Here is a 20,313-nt window from a genome sequence, read left to right as displayed (position 1 = left end):
CGGCCCAATGAGCCCGCGCTGCCATTTCAACAAAGCATTTTCCTACACCTAGCCTGCCCCGCATGTATGTGAATGGTACCCCTAATGTAGCCAGATTCAGGGGAGAATAGTGTAGGGTCAATTTGGTACACCAATCAGCCTAAGAGCACATCTTTGGGGTGTGGGAGGAAACCGGAGCACCCGGAGGAAACCCACGCAACCAGAGGGAGAATGCGCAAACTCCCACAGACACCGGCCCAAATCCATGTATCTGCACAGCTAGCAGTGATAGTCACTGAGCTGTTGTGGTGCCCATCTGCTGGTCCAGGATTAAGCACACACAACGACATGAAGTACTAGGCCACTCCCGGAACCTCTAAGAGCAGCCCACGCACGACCCACCGTGTGCATGCCCCTCTTTAGACAACAAGGTGGACCGACTAGTCCAAGAAACAAGTTTGGTTCTTTCCCTTTTCACAATCATTTGGCATTCAAAATTGTTTTGGTAAGATGCTGCCCCAGAGAGTTCAGTTAGAGTAAATACGGTGAAATTGATTCCATTTTTAGGACAAGATACAGATTCAATACTATATGCAAAGAAAAGAGGGGAGAAGAGGAGTATTTCTTTTAGACAGTGATTTATTTCATCTGGAAGGCACCTCCTGAAAAGTTGGTGGATCATGTTCAACAGTAGCTTTCAAAGAGACATTGGGCATATATTTGAAAAGGCAAGGTTGCAAGCCTTTTCAGAAAGAGCAGGGAATTGGATCTAACTGTAGCTTTTTCAAAGGGCAGACCTAGACAAGATGGCCCTAATGTCGTCTTCAGTGTTGTGTGATTTTTATAACATCAGGAACACATGGTGACCTTTACCTTGAACAGATTTATTAAGGAAACATAATTGTTTGCAATTATAGGTTTCCAACTTAAACTGGTACCATTCAATTCATGCAGCTGTTTGACATTCTTCTTAACTTCAACGCATAGAAATAAAAACCCTGCAGCAGCAATAATGCGATATTTCTGAATAACATTTGTACTGATGGGGCCCCACTAAGCGCCATTTATAACATAGTTACTTGAAACAATACAAGATACTTGGGGTAAGGCATTCCTCTACCACGAATGCAGTTAATATTTAGCCACTAAGGCCCTGAGAGGCTCATCTCGGATTGTAATTATTTGAACTGTGTACGATCAGCCACTGTTCAAATTTATGGCGGTCTTAATTCAGCTCATGGAACTGATAACACTGCATAAAGTTACAAGCCCAGTGCACATGCTGCGATTTCTCCTTTTCCACAGAAAAATGGTGAGAAATTCATATCCAGACTTTGTGTGCACTTGCTATGAATCTCTTGCTCGGCAATTAGGGTTTACTGACACTTGGAGTTGGGAGTTTTTACTCTGAACTTTGATTGTAATAAATAACTACAGTTGATACTTCAGCATTTACCATGTGATTTCTTCACAAAGTAGTATAATACGAACAAGATTTTACAGACTGGTGTGAATTCAGAAGTGATGTTAAAGCTGCCACCTTGCTACTTTAATTTAACTGACTTCCTTTCCCACAATCAAGGTGTGGGCCACACACAGGATTCCTGATAAAGACTCCACCTTAACCTTGTTCTAACGTAACTTTAAGTATCAAAGTTAGAAGAAAACCTGTCAATCAGTTGGTTCCATTGAACATGTTCACCCAGATCCTCTGAGCTGCAGCTTGTTACGTATCCAGAGTTCATCCCTTCACCCGCCGCAGACCTCCAGGTAAATGTTTTGCCTGCTGTTTAGACGTGTAGGAGATGTGTTAATTATTTATTTGCTGTAGCTTCTCTTTCAGGAATGGATCATCCGCGCTTTCATTGATACCACACCAGCGAATGATCACAAAAATCTGCAAACATTTTCCCATCTGTGGGGGGAGGGGAAACAGTCAGTCATTCTAAGGACTGCTGTAAATGCACTATGAACGCAACAATTGGTGTTGCATTATGAGGCGCCCCAATTTATTCACAACATTTGCATTTTTAGGAAAACCTGCAAAGGCTTATGTAACTGCAATGTACCTGCTTGTTCCAATCTGCCAGTGTGTGATCTGCAATCAAAGCTGATAACAAGGTTAGAATTTCACCTAGGAAAGATAAATATCACATTATGAGGTGGAATCAAGCTCAAAGCACCTTGGAGCCAATTATGAACTCAAAGTAAACGAGGTGTCGGAAATGTATAGCCAAAAAATTTTGAAAATGGCACCTTGCAAATGCATTAGTAGTTGTGCTGTGGGTGGAGCTTAATTACTCAGACTGTTTGTAAAGATCATTCACAGTCAGCTGGTATCAGCTAGGCCTCAATCACAAAGCTTGAGATCCACAGAGCATCATAGAGGCTTTTACTCCATTACACTCAATTTGAGTTTGATTTAGTAAGGTTTATTTCCAGTGGCATTTTAACTCTCTGATGATTTAAAGCATTTACATTGAAATTGATCTGGTGCAGATTAGCAATGCAGTGTGGCAATGTCACATTGCCTCTTATTGTTGTTGGTGCAGGTATGAGCATGGGTACAGCTGACACTGTGCTCTATACACACAATCAGTGCCACTAATCTGTCACCAGAAGAGGCTACAAAACACCTGATTCAGAGAAGATCGAGTTTAGGATGCCACAAGATTCAAATAGTCAGCTTTCGTCACAACACAAGAAACGCCAATGGAATTTATAACAAAGGACCAACCGTAGACTTCTGTCTGTAATGGATCCTATGTTTCAAAAGAAGTATTGATTGGAACCTCCCAAGGGTAAGGGGTTTGAATGAGGAGGAGTGCGTTAGGTGTGTTCAGGAGGGTTTCCTGACACAGTATGTGGATAAGCCTACAAGAGGAGAGGCTGTACTTGATTTGGTATTGGGAAATGAATCTGGACAGGTGTCAGATCTCTCAGTGGGAGAGCATTTTGGGGATAGTAATCATAACTCTATTGCCTTTACATTAGCATTGGAGAGAGATAGGGTCAGACAAGCTCGGAACGTGTTTAAGGGGAAATATGAAATATGTTTAAGGGGAAATATGAAGACATCAGGCAGGAAATTAGAGGCATAAATTAGAAGGAGGTTTTCTCAGGGAAATGTACCGAAGGAAGGTGGCAGATTTTCAAGGAATGTTTGTCTAGGGTTCTGCACGACAACATTCCGATGAGACAGGGAGGTTTTGGTAGGTTACAGGAACCGTGGTGCATGAAAGTTGGAATGAATCTAGTCAAAAAGAAAAGAAAAGTGTACAAAAGGTTCACTAGATAATGTTAGGGATCTAGAGGAGTATATGACTTATAGGAAGGAACTTAAGAAGGAAATTAGGAGAGCCAGAAGGGGTCATGAGAGGGCCTTGGCTGGTAAGATTAAAGGAAACCCTAAGGCGCTCTACAAGTCTGTGAAGAGTAAAAGGATGAGATGAGAAGGAATAGGACCTATCAAGTGTGATGGTGAAAAAGTTCGTACAGAACCAATAGAAATAGCAGAGGTACTTAATGAATACTTTATTCCAGTATTCACGGTAGAAAAGGAGCTGGGTGGTTGTAGTGCAGGCTTGCAGAGGATTGAAAAACTTGTGTATGTTGACATTAAGAAAGAGGATGTGTTGGAGCTTTTGAAAAGCATCAAGTTAGATAAGTCGCCGGGACCAGGTGGGATGTACCCCAGGTTACTGTGGGAGGTGAGGGGAGAGATTGCAGAGCCTCTGGTGATGATCGTCATTGATGGAGACGGCAGAGGTTCTGGAGGACTGGAGGATTGCGGATGTGGTTCCTATATTCAAGAAAGGGAATAGAGATAGCCCAGGAAATTATTGACCGGTGAGTCTAACCTCAGTGGTTGGTAAGTTGATGGAGAAGAGCCTGAGAGACAGGATTTATGAACATTTAGAGAAGCATAGTATGATCAAAAGTAGTCAGCGTGGCTTTGTCAAAGGCAGATCGTGCCTTACGAGCCTGGTTGGGTTTTTTGAATATGTGACGAGACACATTGACGAAGGAAGAGCGGTAGATGTGGTTTATGTGGACTTCATCAAAGCGTTCGATAAGGTCCCCCATGCAAGGCTTATTGAGAAAGTGAGGGGGCATGGGATCCAAGGGAATGTTGCTTTGACCTGGATGAGGAAGTGGAGGGCTGGGTTGGTAAGTTTGCCGATGACACGAAGGTTGGTGGTGTTGTGGATAGTCTGGAGGGATGTCAGAAGTTGCAGCGATTGGGCGGAGAAATGGCAGATGGACTTCAACCCAGATAAGTGTGTGGTGATTCATTTTGGCAGGTCAAATAGGATGACAGAATATAACATTAAGGGTAAGACTCTTGGTAATGTGGAAGATCAGAAGGATCTTGGGATCCGGGTTCATAGGACGCTCAAAGCAGCTTCGCAGGTAGAGGATGTGGTTAAGACAGCGCATGTGTACTGGCATTCATCAATCGAGGAATTGAGTTCAGGAGTTGGGGGATAATGCTGCAGCTGTATAAGACCCTGGTCAGGCCCCACTTGGAGTACTGTGCTCCGTTCCGGTCGCCCCATTACAGAAAGATGTGGAAGCCATAGGAAGGACGCAGAGGAGATTTACAAGGATGTTGCCTGGATTGGGTGGCGTGCCTTACGAGGATAGGTTGAGAGAGCTCGGTCTTTTCTCCCTGGAGAGACGAAGGATGAGAGGTGACCTGATAGAGGTTTATAAGATGTTGAGAGGTATTGATTGAGTGGATTCTCAGAGGCTATTTCCCAGGGCTGAAATGGTTGCTACAAGAGGACACAGGTTTAAGGTGCTGGGGAGTAGGTACAGAGGAGATGTCAGGGTTAAGTTTTTCACTCGGAGGGTGGGGGGGGTGCGTGGAATCGGCTGCCGGCAATGGTGGTGAAGGCGGATTCAATAGGATCTTTTACGAGACTTCTGGATGAGTATATGGGACTTAGTAGGATTGAGGGTTATAGGTAAGCCTAGTACGTAGAGATGTTCGGCACAACTTGTGGGCCGAAGGGCCTGTTTGTGCTGTAGTTTTTCTATGTTCTACGTTCTCTGAAAGTTGGGCTCAAGAAAAATCCATTCAACTCAGTGAGACTCCTCCCCCCAGAATCTATACTATTATTCAATCATGGACTTGAACATCACCCATCATCTACTTGAATAAGATGGTAGCCTTGATGCAGAGATGCCGGCATTGGACTGCGGTGGGCACACTAGGAAATCTCACAACACCAGGGTAAAGTCCAACAGGTTTATTTGGATTCACAAGCTTTCAGAGAGCTGCTCCTTCGTCAGGTGATTCACATGATGAAGGGGCAGAGTTCTGAAAGCTTGTGATTCCAAATAAAGTTGTTGGACTTTAATCTGGTGTTGTGAAACTTCTTACTCTACTTAAATAACACAAAGTTCCCTGTTCTGCTTTCCCTGGGAGAAGCATCATCAGCCTTCCAATTAATACTTTTATAGCCTTCACAGTCGCTCTGTCAAAATCCTGGAATTCTCTCCCTAACGGCATTGTGGATCAACTCCCAGCACGCGGACTGCCGCAATTCGAGAAGGCAGCTCACCACCACCTTCTCAAGGGGCAACCAGGGATGGGCGATAAATGCTGGCCAGCCAGCGATGCCCATGTCCCATGAATGAATAAAAAGACCTGTCCACCACAGGTGCTAAATTAGTCCCATCTACTGTAGTTTGGTGTAAAACACCTCAATATGTATCAAGTTGGAGTATATATATTTTCCATGCTTTACAATTTTGCTATCAACAATGCAGATTGGTTTTCCTGTAAATTGATACAAGTCCCTGAAATTGGAACTCTGATCACTTGCATTGAGGTTTTTATATCCTAAGAGGCTATGGAGGAAAAAGCAGTTTTTTTTTGAAGAGGAGGAGAGGGGAAAAGAGGAAAAAAGTCTCACACTCTATCCATCTAATCCCTGCAATCGGATAATACTCAATTGTGGAAACCCACATGGGGAGTTCACAGCCTATCCTCCCTTTCCCATGATGGGAGAACACAGTAAAGTACACAAGTTGTTAAGAGAGGGATAAAATGTATAGAAGCAAATAAGAAGTTTGCTCATGCCTAAGGAACTATAACATCTGCAGGAAGGGAGGAAATTGAAGAGGAAAAGAATACAGTTTTAGAAAACAAGTTCTATTTGAACGAATTTACCAAATGTATTCAGAAACCTGTTCCAAGCGTCTCAAATCAATTATACTGATTTATTCCACTTCCACTATGGGGCAAGTTATGGTCAAACAACTTCTGTAACATCATTTTCCAAAAGTAAATAAGAGCAGAAATGGATGTGAAAAGCTGGCTGTTGCTCAAAAAAAAAGTGGTGAAGGAGTTTCCCCTCCAAACAGAAGCTTTAGTCCTTGTGGTTCGATCAGTTCCCTTTTCAGTGAGGCAGAGAAACAATTAATAATGGAACCTATTAAAGGCTGATTGTCACCACTAAGAGGGAGGTAGAATTACAGTCCTTTGATGTAACTGGGTATGAATCAGGCCTCATTACACAGATATAATCTACATTCATACATTTATGTTGGTTAGCTGGATCTTTTGGGACATATTGAATTGCATATCCATACAGCATCTTTGCCACAGAGGTTTTTTTCAAGTCTCAAGCACCAGACAGAGATTCAATGGCAGAATAGTAATTTCCAGAGTAAAATAAAAGGCCCATAAGCTGCTTACTTATTAAGGTTCCATCTCAGAAATACACAGTGTCTGTTCCAATGATTGGCATCTGTTTATAAAGTTATGCATCGTGATCCTTTGGAGCTAACATATGGAGTGAGGTCAAAACTTCCCAAGTCAACTGTCCGAGCAGGAAAATGATCTTCAGAAACAATTACATAATGAATTGATTTTACTCTCCTGTAATCAACTTCTGTCCTAGCCTCTGTGGAAATAAACCTTATTATGAATCAATTAAGTCCAGTGAGTGAAATGGACTTTCTTAGCCTTCGTAGTCAGTGGTTTAAGAAGAAAAGGCCATCATCACCTTTCTGGAATAACTAGACAGGGCAATAAATATTAATTTAATGTCTGAGAACAAATTAAAGAACTAAGTATAGGACTTGAGCCAAGGAATTTAGGAATGAAAACACTCATTCATTCTAAAAAGGCTAAACTGTAAACCGTGGCTTAATTTGCAGCACTCTCACCTCTGAGTCAGAAGGTTCTGGGTTCAACTCCCACTCCAGGACTTGAATATGGAAAGTTAGGCTGACGCACCAAAGTGGGCTGATGGAGCGCTGTGTTGTCGAACCTGCCATTTTTCAGATGAGAAGTTAAACTGAGGCTGTCTGTCCGCCTGGATGGGTGTAGTAAAATAATGTGGCATTATGTAGAAGAAGAGTAGGGGGGTCCACAGCATCCTGACTAATTTTTAATCACTTAATTAACATCATAAAACAGATTATCTGGTCATTATCAAACTGTGGTAAGTTTTTGTGTGCCAATGGTCACTGCATTCCCAACAGTACAGCAGTGACGACAAGTCAAAAATTACTTCATTGACTGTAACACACCTTGAGATGTTCTGGGGTCATGAAAAGCAGTTTATAAATGCAAGCTTCTCTTTTTCCTTTCTTTCTGTCAACAGGAGACAAAAAGATCAGCTGTGATCTTATTGAATGGCGGAGCAGGCTCGAGGGGCCAAATGGCCCACTTCTCCTAGATTTTATGAACTTACGTTCTGGGATAGCAACTTTAATATCAAATATACAAAAATATTTTTTCTATCACCGCTGCAGTAGTTATCAATGAGATTCCAGGAATTTGTAGAATTCTATTTTGTAAGGAAATGCCAAAGTCTTATTACACTTCACAATCAACCTCCATGAGACATAACAATTTATTTAAAAAAATGCGGCTAGAAATTTGACAAGTTAATCCTTGACGGGATGAATGTAAATTTTTCATCCAAAAGAAATTGGGATCATTTAATTTGTTCTTAGATAATCTGAGCACACTTTATTGTTGATCTCTATATAGCATCAAAAGCAATGATGGCCAAAATGTCCTGCCCTTGTTTGCAGCTAGGATTTTCCAGGATTTTGCAGCTAGGATTTTCCAGTGCCCTTTAAAATGAATGGAGTTTTGGCTGGAACTCCAAATTTTCCATTCTCACTCACAATGGGTCTTGCCACAGATGAAACCAAGAAGTCCTGCCCTATTATATATATCTTAAACTGCAGCAATGCTAGTGGTTCTTGGGCTGTGACAATGTTTTTAAGTAGAAAATTCCAGAATTTTGACCCAGAGCCGATGAACAAAAAGTGACCTATGTCCAATTCTGGATGATGTGTGACTATGGAGAGGAACGTGGAAGCAATGGTGCCCTGACCACATTGCTACACTTGTCCTTGCCAACGGTAGAACAGAGTTGGGAGGGAGATGCTGTTGAAATAACCTTGGTGAGTTGCCGCAGTGTATCCAATAGGAAGGACAGACGGAAAAACAATGAGCTGTTGATGGATGGGATCGATATTGAATTGAACAATAGAGGCAACAATCAAGTGGACGATTCTGTTTTTGTACACTGTTGATCTCCTTAAGTGTTACTTTGGCTGCACCCATCCAGGGGAACGGTGATGTTTCATCAGAATCCTGATTTGAATCTCATAGAGGTTTTGAGGGGTCAAGTGGTGAGTCACTCATCATGATGTATCAAATATCTGCACTGCCTTTTGTAGTCACGATGTTGGTATAGCTGACCAAGCTAAGAATCTTGTCAATGATGACCTCTTAGATGTTGATACAGGGGGACTTGGCAATGATGGCGCATTGGAAGGTCAAAGAGAGGTTGTTGAGTTTTCTTTGATTCCAAGATATTCTTTGTGTACTGGCTCCCACCTCAATCCAAGAGTTACAGTCATTTTTAGGGCTGGTGATGTACTATGGGAAATTCATACCAAACCAGGCCTCCATCCTGGTTCCGCTACATCAACTGCCAAAAAAAAGGACCAAGCTTGGGAATGGTCCACCTGTCAAGATTTAGCTTTTAAGAAAATAAAGCAACAGTTATCATCTTCGATTACCTTGTGATGCGAGAAAAGAGTTGGTGCTAGCCTGCAATGTGTCTTCATATGGCATCGAGGCAATTTTAGCACATAAATGGCCAAAGGAGAAGAACACCCAATAGCATATTCCACCAGGACCTTGGCTATAGCAGAAAGGAAATATACCCACATTGAAAAAGGCAGCAATACTTGGAGTGAAGGAATTTCATCAGTACCTTCATTGTCACCAATCACAAGCAGCTGCCGGGACCACTAAGAGAGGACAAAGCGATTGCATTGGTTCAGATCCAACGGTGGCCTTATTATTGGTGGCTTTCCATGATCAGTTGGAGCACTGGCTGGGAGGTTGAGTGGTAAAATGCAGATGCCTTAAGTAGACTTCCCACTGATGGCATCCCAGTGGAAGCGGTGGGAATGAATATGAACTTTCTGGATACCCTCCCAGTGGATACACTATATACATCTTTGGACACAAAAGCAATCTGTCCTCCCAAAAGTTAAACATTTAGTACTGACGGGGGAAACAGAAAGGCCACTACAGATGTAAATTAGACCCTTATTGGAATAGAAGAGAGCAGCTCACAGTAGAAGACAGTATCCTGCTAAGGGGGGGGGGGGGGGGGGGGGGGGGGGGCAGGGGCTGTTGTTGCTGGCACCAGTGGTAGTTCCGAGTCAGGACCATCATGCCTTACTGGCTGAATTACATCATGGCCACCCAGGAGCATCCAAAATGAAGATACTGGGGAGGGAATGGTCTAGTGGTATTATTGCTGGACTATTAGTCCAGAAACTCAGCTAATATTCTGGGAACACGGATTCAAATCCCACCAGGGAAGATGGTGAAATTTGAATTCAATAAAAAAGAATATCTAGAATTAAGAATCTGCTGATGACCATGAAAAAATTGTCAGTTGTTGAAAAAACCCAACTAGTTCACTAATGTCCTTTAGGGAAGGAAATCCACCATCATTACCCAGTCTGGCCTACATGTGACTCCAGAGTAATGTGATTGACTCTAAACTGCCCTCAGGCAACTAGGGATGGGCAATAAACGTTGGCCAGCCAGCCACACCCATGTCCCACAAATGAATAAAAAGGAGTTTTGTTTGGCCTAGAATGGAGGCAGACATAATGGCGCTTGTGGGTTGATGTCAGAAATGCCAACAAGGACAAACGTTGCCATCAGCAGCTCCCTCACATCCTTGGGAATGGCCGGGATAGACCATGGTCTCAGTTGCACATGGAATATGCAGGCCCATTCATGGGCTCGATGATCTTGCTCATATTGAATGGCCACTCCAAGAGGATGGATGTACATAGGGTGCATTTGGCAAATGCAACAACAACAGTAGAGAAACTTTGCACCTTATTTGCTATTCATGAGATCCCAGAGGTGCTAGTCTCTGACAATGGACTGGCTTTCACCACCCAGGAGTTCACCCAGTTCATGATGTCGAATGGGGTTCAAAATATGAGGATGGCATCATACCATCCACCATCAAAGATCTTGGCAGAGAGAGTAGTCCAAACTTTAAAAGCTGGTTTAAATAAAGAGTCAGTAGCATCAATGGATACCAAGCTCTCCCATTGTTCATTTGATTATAGGACTACAGGAATAGCACCTCCAGAATTGCTCATGGACAGACAACCGCACACTGGATTAAGTTTGCCATTCCCAAACCTTGGGAAAGTTGGGGGAGGCGGGAGGCGGAAAAGCAACAAAAAACACAACGCAAAGGCCACGACAACAGCAGCCAGGAATGGTTGTGTCTAGGATGGGGCCTCTATCCTACAGAATACACATGGGTGAGGTCATCCTGAAAAAACATCTAGATCAGGCCCGAGCCTCAAAATCACAATTCATCCTGTAGCCAACAATGTCTAGCGGGCTGAGAACTGAGGAGGGGCCTCCCATATCGGACAGACCTGCCTCTCCATCACCCGCAGTTAAAATTTCAGATGAAGTCTCAGCTACTCCTCTGCCTCCTGAGGAAGAGGGTGAACTAGAACTCAAGTGCTTGCATCATAAGAGATGGGCGCTTGTTAGATACACTCATCCCAAGTCAGATTCCGCGTTGAAGGATCCAGAACCAGTCCTGAAATGTTGCAAGAGGCCTGTGAACTATCGGGATTCCTCAGACTTAGGTGGGGAAGGTGTGTAATGACTCCAACAAGACACATGAGGTTGGCCTCTTGGAACTCCCTGATTGAGGTCATAATTGTCTGCCCTGTTTTTAAAAATGGAACTGTCGGGTCCTCTGGCACTCCTGATTCTGACTGTGTACCTGAAGCACTCAGGAGTGGGACAGAGTTTGTAAATGTGGACACTGGCCTCTGATGAGTTATTTCAGGTTACCTTGTGAGGCACAATTATAATTAACTATTTCTCAGGTTTAGTTTAGATGTAATGAACAGTCTGTCCTCAGCTGACTTCTTCATTGCTGGAGAAGTTGTGAATGGTGTGGAATGTTGCAACTGTACACAACTCTGGTGAGGCCACACTTGGAGTATTGTGTGCAGTTCTGGTCCCCACATTACAGGAAGGATGTGGAGGCTTTGGAGAGGGTGCAGAGGAGGTTTACCAGGATGTTGCCTGGTATGGAGGGGAGGTCCTATGAGGAGAGACTGAGGGATTTGGGGTTGTTTTCGCTGGAAAGAAGGCGGCTAAGAGGGGATCTTATTGAAACATATAAGATGATTAGAGGTTTAGATAGGGTGGACAGTGATAGCCTTTTTCCTCGGATGGAGAAAGCTAGCACGAGGGGGCATGGCTTTAAATTAAGGGGTGGTAGTTATAGGACGGATGTCAGGGGTAGGTTCTTTACCCAGAGGGTGGTGAGGGATTGGAATGCCCTGCCTGCTGCGGTTGTAAATGCGCCTAGTTTGGGGGTGTTTAAGAGATCTAGCTTTCTCCATCCGAGGAAAAAGGCTATCACTGTCCACCCTATCTAAACCTCTAATCATCTTATATGTTTCAATAAGATCCCCTCTTAGCCGCCTTCTTTCCAACGAAAACAACCCCAAATCCCTCAGTCTCTCCTCATAGGACCTCCCCTCCATACCAGGCAACATCCTGGTAAACCTCCTCTGCACCCTCTCCAAAGCCTCCACATCCTTCCTGTAATGTGGGGACCAGAACTGCACACAGTACTCCAAGTGTGGCCGCACCAGAGTTGTGTACAGTTGCAACATTCCACACCATTCACAACTTCTCCAGCAATGAAGAAGTCAGCTGAGGACAGACTGTTCATTACATCTAAACTAAACCTGAGAAATAGTTAATTATAATTGTGCCTCACAAGGTAACCTGAAATAACTCATCAGAGGCCAGTGTCCACATTTACAAACTCTGTTTAAGGGAGTGCAGAGGAGGTTTACTAGGCTGATACCGGAGTTGAGGGGGTTGAGCTATGAGGAGAGGCTGAATAAACTGGGCTTGTACTCGTTAGAGTTTAGAAGAATGAGAGGAGATCTCATTGAGACGTATAAAATGATGAATGGGATGGATAGGATAGAGGTGGAAAGACTCTTCCCGCTCAGAAAGGACAGTAGGACTAGGGGGCACAGCCTCAAGATAAAAGGGGGGCGGTTTAGAACGGAGTTGAGGAGGAACTTCTTCACTCAAAGGGTGGTGAATCTCTGGAATTCTCTGCTCGTTGAAGTGGTGGAGGCTACCTCGCTAAATATTTTTAAGACGCGGGTTGATGGGTTTTTGATAGGAGAGGGGATTAAGGGTTATGGGGAGAGGGCGGGAAAGTGGAACTGAGACATGACAGATCAGCCATGATCTTATTGAATGGCGGGGCAGGCTCGAAGGGCTGGATGGCCTGCTCCTGCTCCTATTTCTTATGTTCTTATGTTCTTATCTGTGGATAGGTTTATGGACGAAAAGCGTTTGGTTTAGGTTAGTGGGTCATTGTTTTTTAACTGGTCGGCGCAACATCGTGGGCCGAAGGGCCTGTTCTGCGCTGTAATGTTCTATGTTCTATGTTCTATGAATCTTTAGTGCGAAGGTCATTGATGAAACTACTGAAGATAGTTGAGCTGAGGCCACTTCTCTGATGAACTCTTGTCGTGATGACTTGAGGATTTGGTAATTGCCCCCGAGAAGCACCATCAGCTTTCTTTATCTCAGACATGGCTTCTGTTGATCTCAATTTTACTTGAGCTCCTTGGAGCTAAGCTTGATCTTGGTGCTGCCTGATGTTGAGGAGTTACTCTCTACTGCTCCCCTTCTATTTTTATTTGGTGCTAACTGTACTTTGTATTTTGGTTGTTGTACTAAATTTATATTGGGATTCAAGAAAGGGAAAGCTTATTTTCTCCTGTCCACAATAGGACTTATTTTTGACACTTGATTATTGGGGAGGACAGGTAAATATACACTGATAGAAGGTATTACAGCCCAGGAGAGGTCCTTCAGCCCATCGAGTCTGCACCAACACATTAGAAACACCTCAATTCCCACCCAATCCCATCAGTCAGCACTTGGCCCATTGCCTCGAATGTTATGATGTGCCAAGTGTTCATTCATGTACTTTTTAAAAGATGTGAGGCATCCCCCTCCACCACCCTCCCAGGCAGCGCGTTCTAGACTGTCACCCCCTCTGGGTAAAACGGTTTTTCCTCACATCCTCCTAAACCTCCTGCCCCTCACCTTGAACCTCTGTCTCCTCGTGACTGAAACTTCAACTCAGAGCTGCTCCTTATCCACTCTGCCCCTCATTAGCCTCTGCCCAAAGGGTGAATTGACATTGGTTTGGAGATGATAGCTGATGGCAGAGAAGGTAGAACAATACTTCACAATGTTGGATTTTTTTTTAAATTGTAAGTACTAGAAATGTTTAATACCAAATAAAAGAGATAAGCAGGATTTCTTCAAGATGAGTTGGCTCCAGTATAGCCTAGTATGGAAGAGTGAAACAAAGACAATGCTCTGTAATGGACTCAGTAATTTGAAACCTGAGCCAGGCACAACAGTAGCATTCCAATGTACTCTTCAAAGTTAACCAACCAGTCCTGCATCTTCATGGGATCCAGATGGGTTGGCAGTCTTCTCACACATCACTAGATAGGGCTTTGATTGGATTTAACAGGTCAGAAGGAAGTTTACCAGTACTCTGTGCAGGGAAGTTGCATGGTTTTAGCCAATTAAATTTCAGCATTACCTCTCTACACATCCAGCATTGTGGAGTATCGTTCTGCCTTCTCCAACATCAGCCAGCTGCGCTGATATTTAAGTCACATTTGCCCAATGATAGCTTAGAACAATAGAAATGATGCAGCATAGAAACAACCATTTGGCCCATCTTGTCCATGCTGATCCAAACACACCCAGGTGCCCTTTCTATTCCCATCTTCCTGCACATAACCCATAGCCGTGCAATTTAAGGTGAAGATCCAGGTAATGCGTTTAGGCTCTCTGCCTCCACCATGAATTCAGGCAGCAAATTCCAGACACCCACCACACTCTGTGTAAAATAACTTTTCCTCATGCCCCCTCTAATCCCTTTGCCACTTATCTTGAAGCTACAAAGTCTGATTTTTGAACTCTGCAAAGGGAAACAGGTTCGTTCTGCCTAACCTCTCCCTACCCTCACAATTTTGAACACCTCAATTATGTCACCCCTCAACTTCTCTGTTCCAAGGAAAAGAAGAGCAATGTTTCCAAACTCACTGTGTAGCTACAATCCTCCAGCTCTGGCAACATTCCAGTAAATCTTCTCCGCACTCTCTCTAGGGCAATTATGTCTTTCCTGAAACGTGGTGGCCAGAAATACACCCAATGCTCCACTTACGGTCTATTCCCTTTTACTGTTTGACCTCCTGAAATGAATTATCTCATACTTACCAGACCTGAACTCCATCTGCCACTTTCTTGCCCACTACCAACCTGTTGGTATCATTTTGGAGATTACAGCCATCCTCTACATTGTCCACTACACGCCCAGTTTTTCTGTCATTTGCAAATTTTCCAATTGTGCCTTCAATGCTCAAGTCAAGTCCGAGGCTCTGGGCCAAGTGCTGGTAAATGGGATTGGGTGGGAGGTCAGGTGTTTCTCACGTGTCAGTGCAGACTTGATGGGCCAAAGGGCCTCCTCTGCACTGCATGATTCTATGAGTTCCAAATCATTAATATATAAGAGACATTTAAGAGACATTGTTAGGATGTAGAGCTGGGCAGAAAAGTGGCAGATGGAGTTTAACCCTGATAAGTGCGAGGTGATTCATTTTGGTAGGACAAACTTGAATGCGGATTACAGGGTCAACGGCAGGGTTCTGAGGAATGTGGAGGAACAGAGAGATCTTGGAGTTCAGATCCACAGATCTCTGAAGGTTGCCACTCAAGCGGATAGAGCTGTGAAGAAGGCTTATAGTGTGTTAGTGTTTATTAACAGGGGGTTTGAGTTTAAGAGCCGTGGGGTTATGCTGCAACTATACAGGACCTTGGTGAAACCACATTTGGAATATTGTGTTCAGTTCTGGTCACCTCACTATAAGAAGGATGTGGAAGCATTGGAGAGAGTGCAGAGGAGATTTACCAGGATGCTGCCTGGTTTGGAGGGTAGGGCTTATGAGGAAAGGTTGAGGGAGCTGGGGCTTTTCTCTTTAGAGCGGAGGAGGATGAGAGGCGGCTTAATAGAGGTTTATAAGATGATGAGAGGGATAGATAGAGTGGACATTCAGAGACTATTTCCCTGGGTGAATGTAGCTGTTACTAGGCAGCATAACTATAAGGTTCATGGTGGGAGATGTAGGAGGGATGTCCGAGGAAGATTCTTCACTCAGAGAGTGGTTGGGATGTGGAATACACTGCCTGCTGTGATAGTGGAGTCGGACACTTTAGGAACTTTCAAGTAGTTATTGGATAGGCACATGGAGCACTCCAGAATGATAGGGAGTGGGATAGCTTGATCTTGGGTTTTGGGCGTAGCTCAGCACAACATTGAGGGCCGAAGGGCCTGTACTGTGCTTTACTGTTTTATGTTCTATGTTCTTTATAAAACACACAGCACAGGGCCCAACACCAAGCCCTGTGGAACACAACTTGAAACAACTTTCCATTCATCAGGGCAGCCATTAACCCGTCACTGGGCCAACTTTGGATCTAATTCGCCTCATTATCCTGTATCCCATGGCTTTTACTTTTGACCAGTCTGCCACATGGATCCTTGTCAGATGCCTTACTAAAATCCAAGTAGACAACATCCACTGCACTCTCCTCACCAATCCTCACTATCACTCTCTCGAAAAACACAACCAAATTTGTGAGGCAAGACCTTCCCTTTACAAAGCCAAGCTGACTATCCTTCACGAGTCCCTGTCTTTCAAAGTGACAGTTTATCCAATCTCTTAGGATTGATGCTAACAATTTACTCACCACCGAAATGAGACTAACTGGCCTCTAATTGTTTGGCAATTCCTTTGGACCCTTTTTAAACACTGGAACCACATCTGGATTCTTCCAATTCTTTGGCACTCACCTGGGCCTTTTGAGTCAGGAGGTTGTGGGCTGAAGACCCACTCCATTTACTTTGAGCACATATTCTACATGTCAGTGTAGTACTAAGGGGATGCCCACAATGTAAGGATGCCATGGAATCATTTGAGAATCGTACAGGAGGAGAACATTCCAAATATTGCACCAATATTGGCTCTTTGAAAGAACAAAGCAATTCGCTCCCACACTCTATTGCCACAAACTTGCAAAAAATGTGCTTCTGTTTCAAATGAAATCTTTGAGGTGAGACATTACTCCGAGGACATGCTGCAGGGGGACATAAAATACTCTGAGCAGTGAATTCCTCCTGGCATCAGGATAAACATCATAGAATCCCTACTGTGCAGAGGGAGGTCATTCAGCCCATCGAGTCTGCACCAACAACAATCCTACCTAGGCCCCATCCCCATAGTCCCACATATTTACCCTGCTAATTCCTCTAACCTACGCACCCCAGAACACTAAGGGCAATTTAACATGGCCAATACATCTAACATCTTTGGACTATGGGAGGAAACTGGAGTACCTGGAGGAAACTCTTGCAGACACGGGGAGAATATGTAAACTCCACATAGGCAATGATCCCAGCCAAGAATCGAACCCGGGTCCCTGGAGCTGCGAGGCAGCAGTGCTAACCCACTGTGTCACCGTGCCCCCGGGAATCGAACCCGGGTCCCTGGCGCTGTAAGACAGCAGCGCTAATCACTGTGTCACCGTGCCTCCCGGGAATCGAACCTGGGCCCCTGGCGCTGTGACGCAGCAGTGCTAATCACTGTGTCATTGTACCACCCATGAAAACATATTTATCTGATTGCTGATTGTGGACCCTGCAGTGCGCAAACTGGCTGCCTTATTACTTTGAGATTTCATCACTTTAGAACTTGACAACTGTTTGAAATCATTGCATTAAGCATAAAGTTAAATCTGATCCCAAGTTCAAATCTCAGCTTAGTTGCATATTTAAACCTAAATCTAAATTTAACCTGAGCCTAATTCAATCTCAGTATAAAACCAAATACATTCCTGACTTGAATATTAATCCTAAAACTTAAACAAAACTCTAAATCCAGTTGTAACTTTAATGCAGTAAATGCTCAGTATGATGAAGGGTTTGATGAGACTGTGACTAAATAAGGCAAATGAGAGAATTTCAAAAATGGACTCTGCAAAAATATGTTTCTGTTTCAAATGAGATCTTTTAGGTGAGACATTAGCCTGAGATCCTGCTGCAGCTGGACATGAGGTACCCCAGGTGTTCCATGGTGCTATTTGAAAAAGAACAGGAAATTCCTCCTGGTGTCAGGGCAAACATCATAGAAAGCCTACAGTGCAGACAGAGGCCATTTGGCCCATCAAATCTGTACTGACAACAATCCTACCCTACAGAAATAAGCAAGTAATGCACACAGACAACTAATCACACAATTGTGTTTATGCAAATAAAATTCTTTCAGCCAACTTTAATTCCAGTTTCAGTGATCCACTGGTCACACTAGTGTCCTCTGCAAAACAAAAGTGTACAAACTCCAGCTGTTGCTTTCGGTTACCTAGCTGTATTCTAAGCTCCGCTTTTGTGAGTCTCTGGTTTTTTAAAATTCATTTGTGGGACATTGCCGACACTGGCTGGCCGGCATTTATTGCCCATCCCTAGTTGCCCTTGGATGGCAGTTAAGAGTCAACCATATTGCTGTGGATCTGGAGTCATGTATAGGCCAAACTACATAATGACAGTAGCTTTCTTTCCTTAAAGGACATCTGTGAATTTTTCCAACAATCAACAATGCTTTCATGGTCATCAATAGATTCTTAATTCCAGATTTTTTTTATTGAATTCAAATTCCACCATCTCCTGTAATGAGATTTGAACCCAGGTCCCCAGAACATGAGTTGAGTTTTCAAGATTAATAGTCTAGCATCACCAGGTCATCACTTGCTATGATAAGGAAGATTTAGCAACAATAACACAGTAACTTGGCTTATTCTGGCCCCTCTGAATACAATCTAAACAATTGACAAAACAAATGCTTTCTCATCACTGGATTTAATCACTAAAAACTTCCATTCCATTAGTTTTGATTGGTTTTCAAATACAGATCTGAAATTTGGAAGGGCAGTCCATTTCCACAATAATATCAGGTAACTGAAGACAAAATTGACCTGGATTCCACGTATGAGACGACTGAGGAGAGGGTCTCACATCAGTCAGATTTTGCATCACCTGGTAGATCTGCTGCAATTGACACAAGTTAACTTTTTAAATTTAAAAATGAAAGTTAAAGCTTAAATGAAAGAATTAAGTGCATTTATATAGCACCTGTCTCAACCTCAGGATGTCCCAAGGTGTTTTTTGGCTAATACATGACCTTTTGAACTGCAATAGCAGTTCTTTTGTTTCAGATTGCAAATGCAAAATGTTCCAATGCGTGGGATTTCCTGGCCCCTACCACTGGCGAGATCTTCTGGTCTCACCAGACAATCTCCTGCAGTGGGTTCCCTGGCAACAAAACGGGCAAACCGTGCAAATCACCACAGGCTTCGGTGGGACTGGAAGCGTCTCTGCCGGCAGCCAATGACAAGCCGCCTCCACCCTCAAGAAATGCACTGTGGGGGGGAGGGGGTGTGGGTGAAGAATCCTGCCCTCCAAGTTTGCCAAAGCCACTTTAAAATTTTAATTTTGGCTTTTATTTGATTTGGTTTTGATTTTGATTTGATTATATTTGTCACATGTATTAACAAACTGTGAAAAGTATTGCATGCTATACAGACAAAGCGTACTGATCATAGTGAAAGAAAGGAGAGGGTGCAGAATGTAGTGTTACAGTCATAGGTAGGGTGTAGAGAAAGATCAACTTAATGCAAGGTAAGTCCATTCAAAAGTCTGACAGCAGCAGGGAAGAAGCTGTTCTTGAATTGGTTGGTATGGGACCTCAGACTTTTGTATCATTCTCCCAATGGAAGAAAGTGGAAGGGAGAATGTCCGGGGTGTGTGGGGTCCTTAATTATGCTGGCTGCTTTTCCCAAGGCAGCGGGAAGTGTAGACAGAGTCAATGGATGGGAGGCTGGTTTGTGTGATGGGATTGGGCTACATTCACGACCTTTTGTAGTTCCTTGCGGTCTTGGCAGAGCAGGAGCCCATACCAAGCTGTGATACAACCAGAAAGAATGCTTTCAATGGTGCATCTGTAAAAGTTGGTGAGAGTCGTAGCTGAATGCCAAATTTCCTTAGTCTTCTGAGAAAGTAGAGGCTTGGTGGGGCTTTCTTAACTATAGTGTCAGCATGGGGGGGACCAGGACAGGTTGTTGGTGATCTGCACTCCTAAAAACCTGAAGCTTTCGACCACTTCTAGTGTCCCTGTTGATGTAGACAAGGGGTATATTCTCCACTGAAGTCCCACAGTTGACAAAAATCCCCTTTGTTTTGCTGACATTGAGGGGGAGATTATTGTCACCGCATCAGTTCACCAGATTCTCTGTCTCATTCCTGTACTCTGTCACGTCATTGTTTGAGATCCGACTCACTATGGTTGTCAGCAAACTTGAAGTCCCTAACAAGAAACATACATTGTCTATTTAACCCTCCTGAAAATGTGCTTGTGTAGATATTGTTTGCTTATAGCCCTACAGTCCTCTCAGAGCTTTGCATTCCTTCAGCTGTTTCTTGTGTATCCCTCACTTCCTTTGCCTCACCTTTGGCAGCTGTGCCTTCAGTCGTCCAAATGCTGAACTCTGGAATTCCTTTTTGTTTAGGATTCTACTTAAAACTTACCACATTTTCAGAGGCTTTTTCCCAG

At 43.6% G+C, this 20,313-nt stretch overlaps 1 protein-coding gene across 1 annotated transcript in view; it reads left to right on the top strand.

Annotated features, from left to right (window-relative positions):
* The first annotated feature begins 2,028 nt into the window (after positions 1-2,028).
* fgf22 (fibroblast growth factor 22) overlaps positions 2,029-20,313 on the top strand; it is a 181,750-nt gene continuing 163,465 nt past the window's right edge. The window contains exon 1 of the mRNA XM_080212653.1: positions 2,029-2,100. The gene's annotated coding sequence lies outside the window, so the exon portion shown is untranslated. The remainder of the gene's footprint in view (positions 2,101-20,313) is intronic.

The sequence above is a fragment of the Carcharhinus amblyrhynchos genome, chromosome 26 (assembly GCF_965287045.1).
Source record: "Carcharhinus amblyrhynchos chromosome 26, sCarAmb.v2.hapA, whole genome shotgun sequence".
Classification (NCBI taxonomy): Eukaryota; Metazoa; Chordata; class Chondrichthyes; order Carcharhiniformes; family Carcharhinidae; genus Carcharhinus; species Carcharhinus amblyrhynchos.
This window is presented reverse-complemented; position numbering and strand designations above follow the sequence as displayed.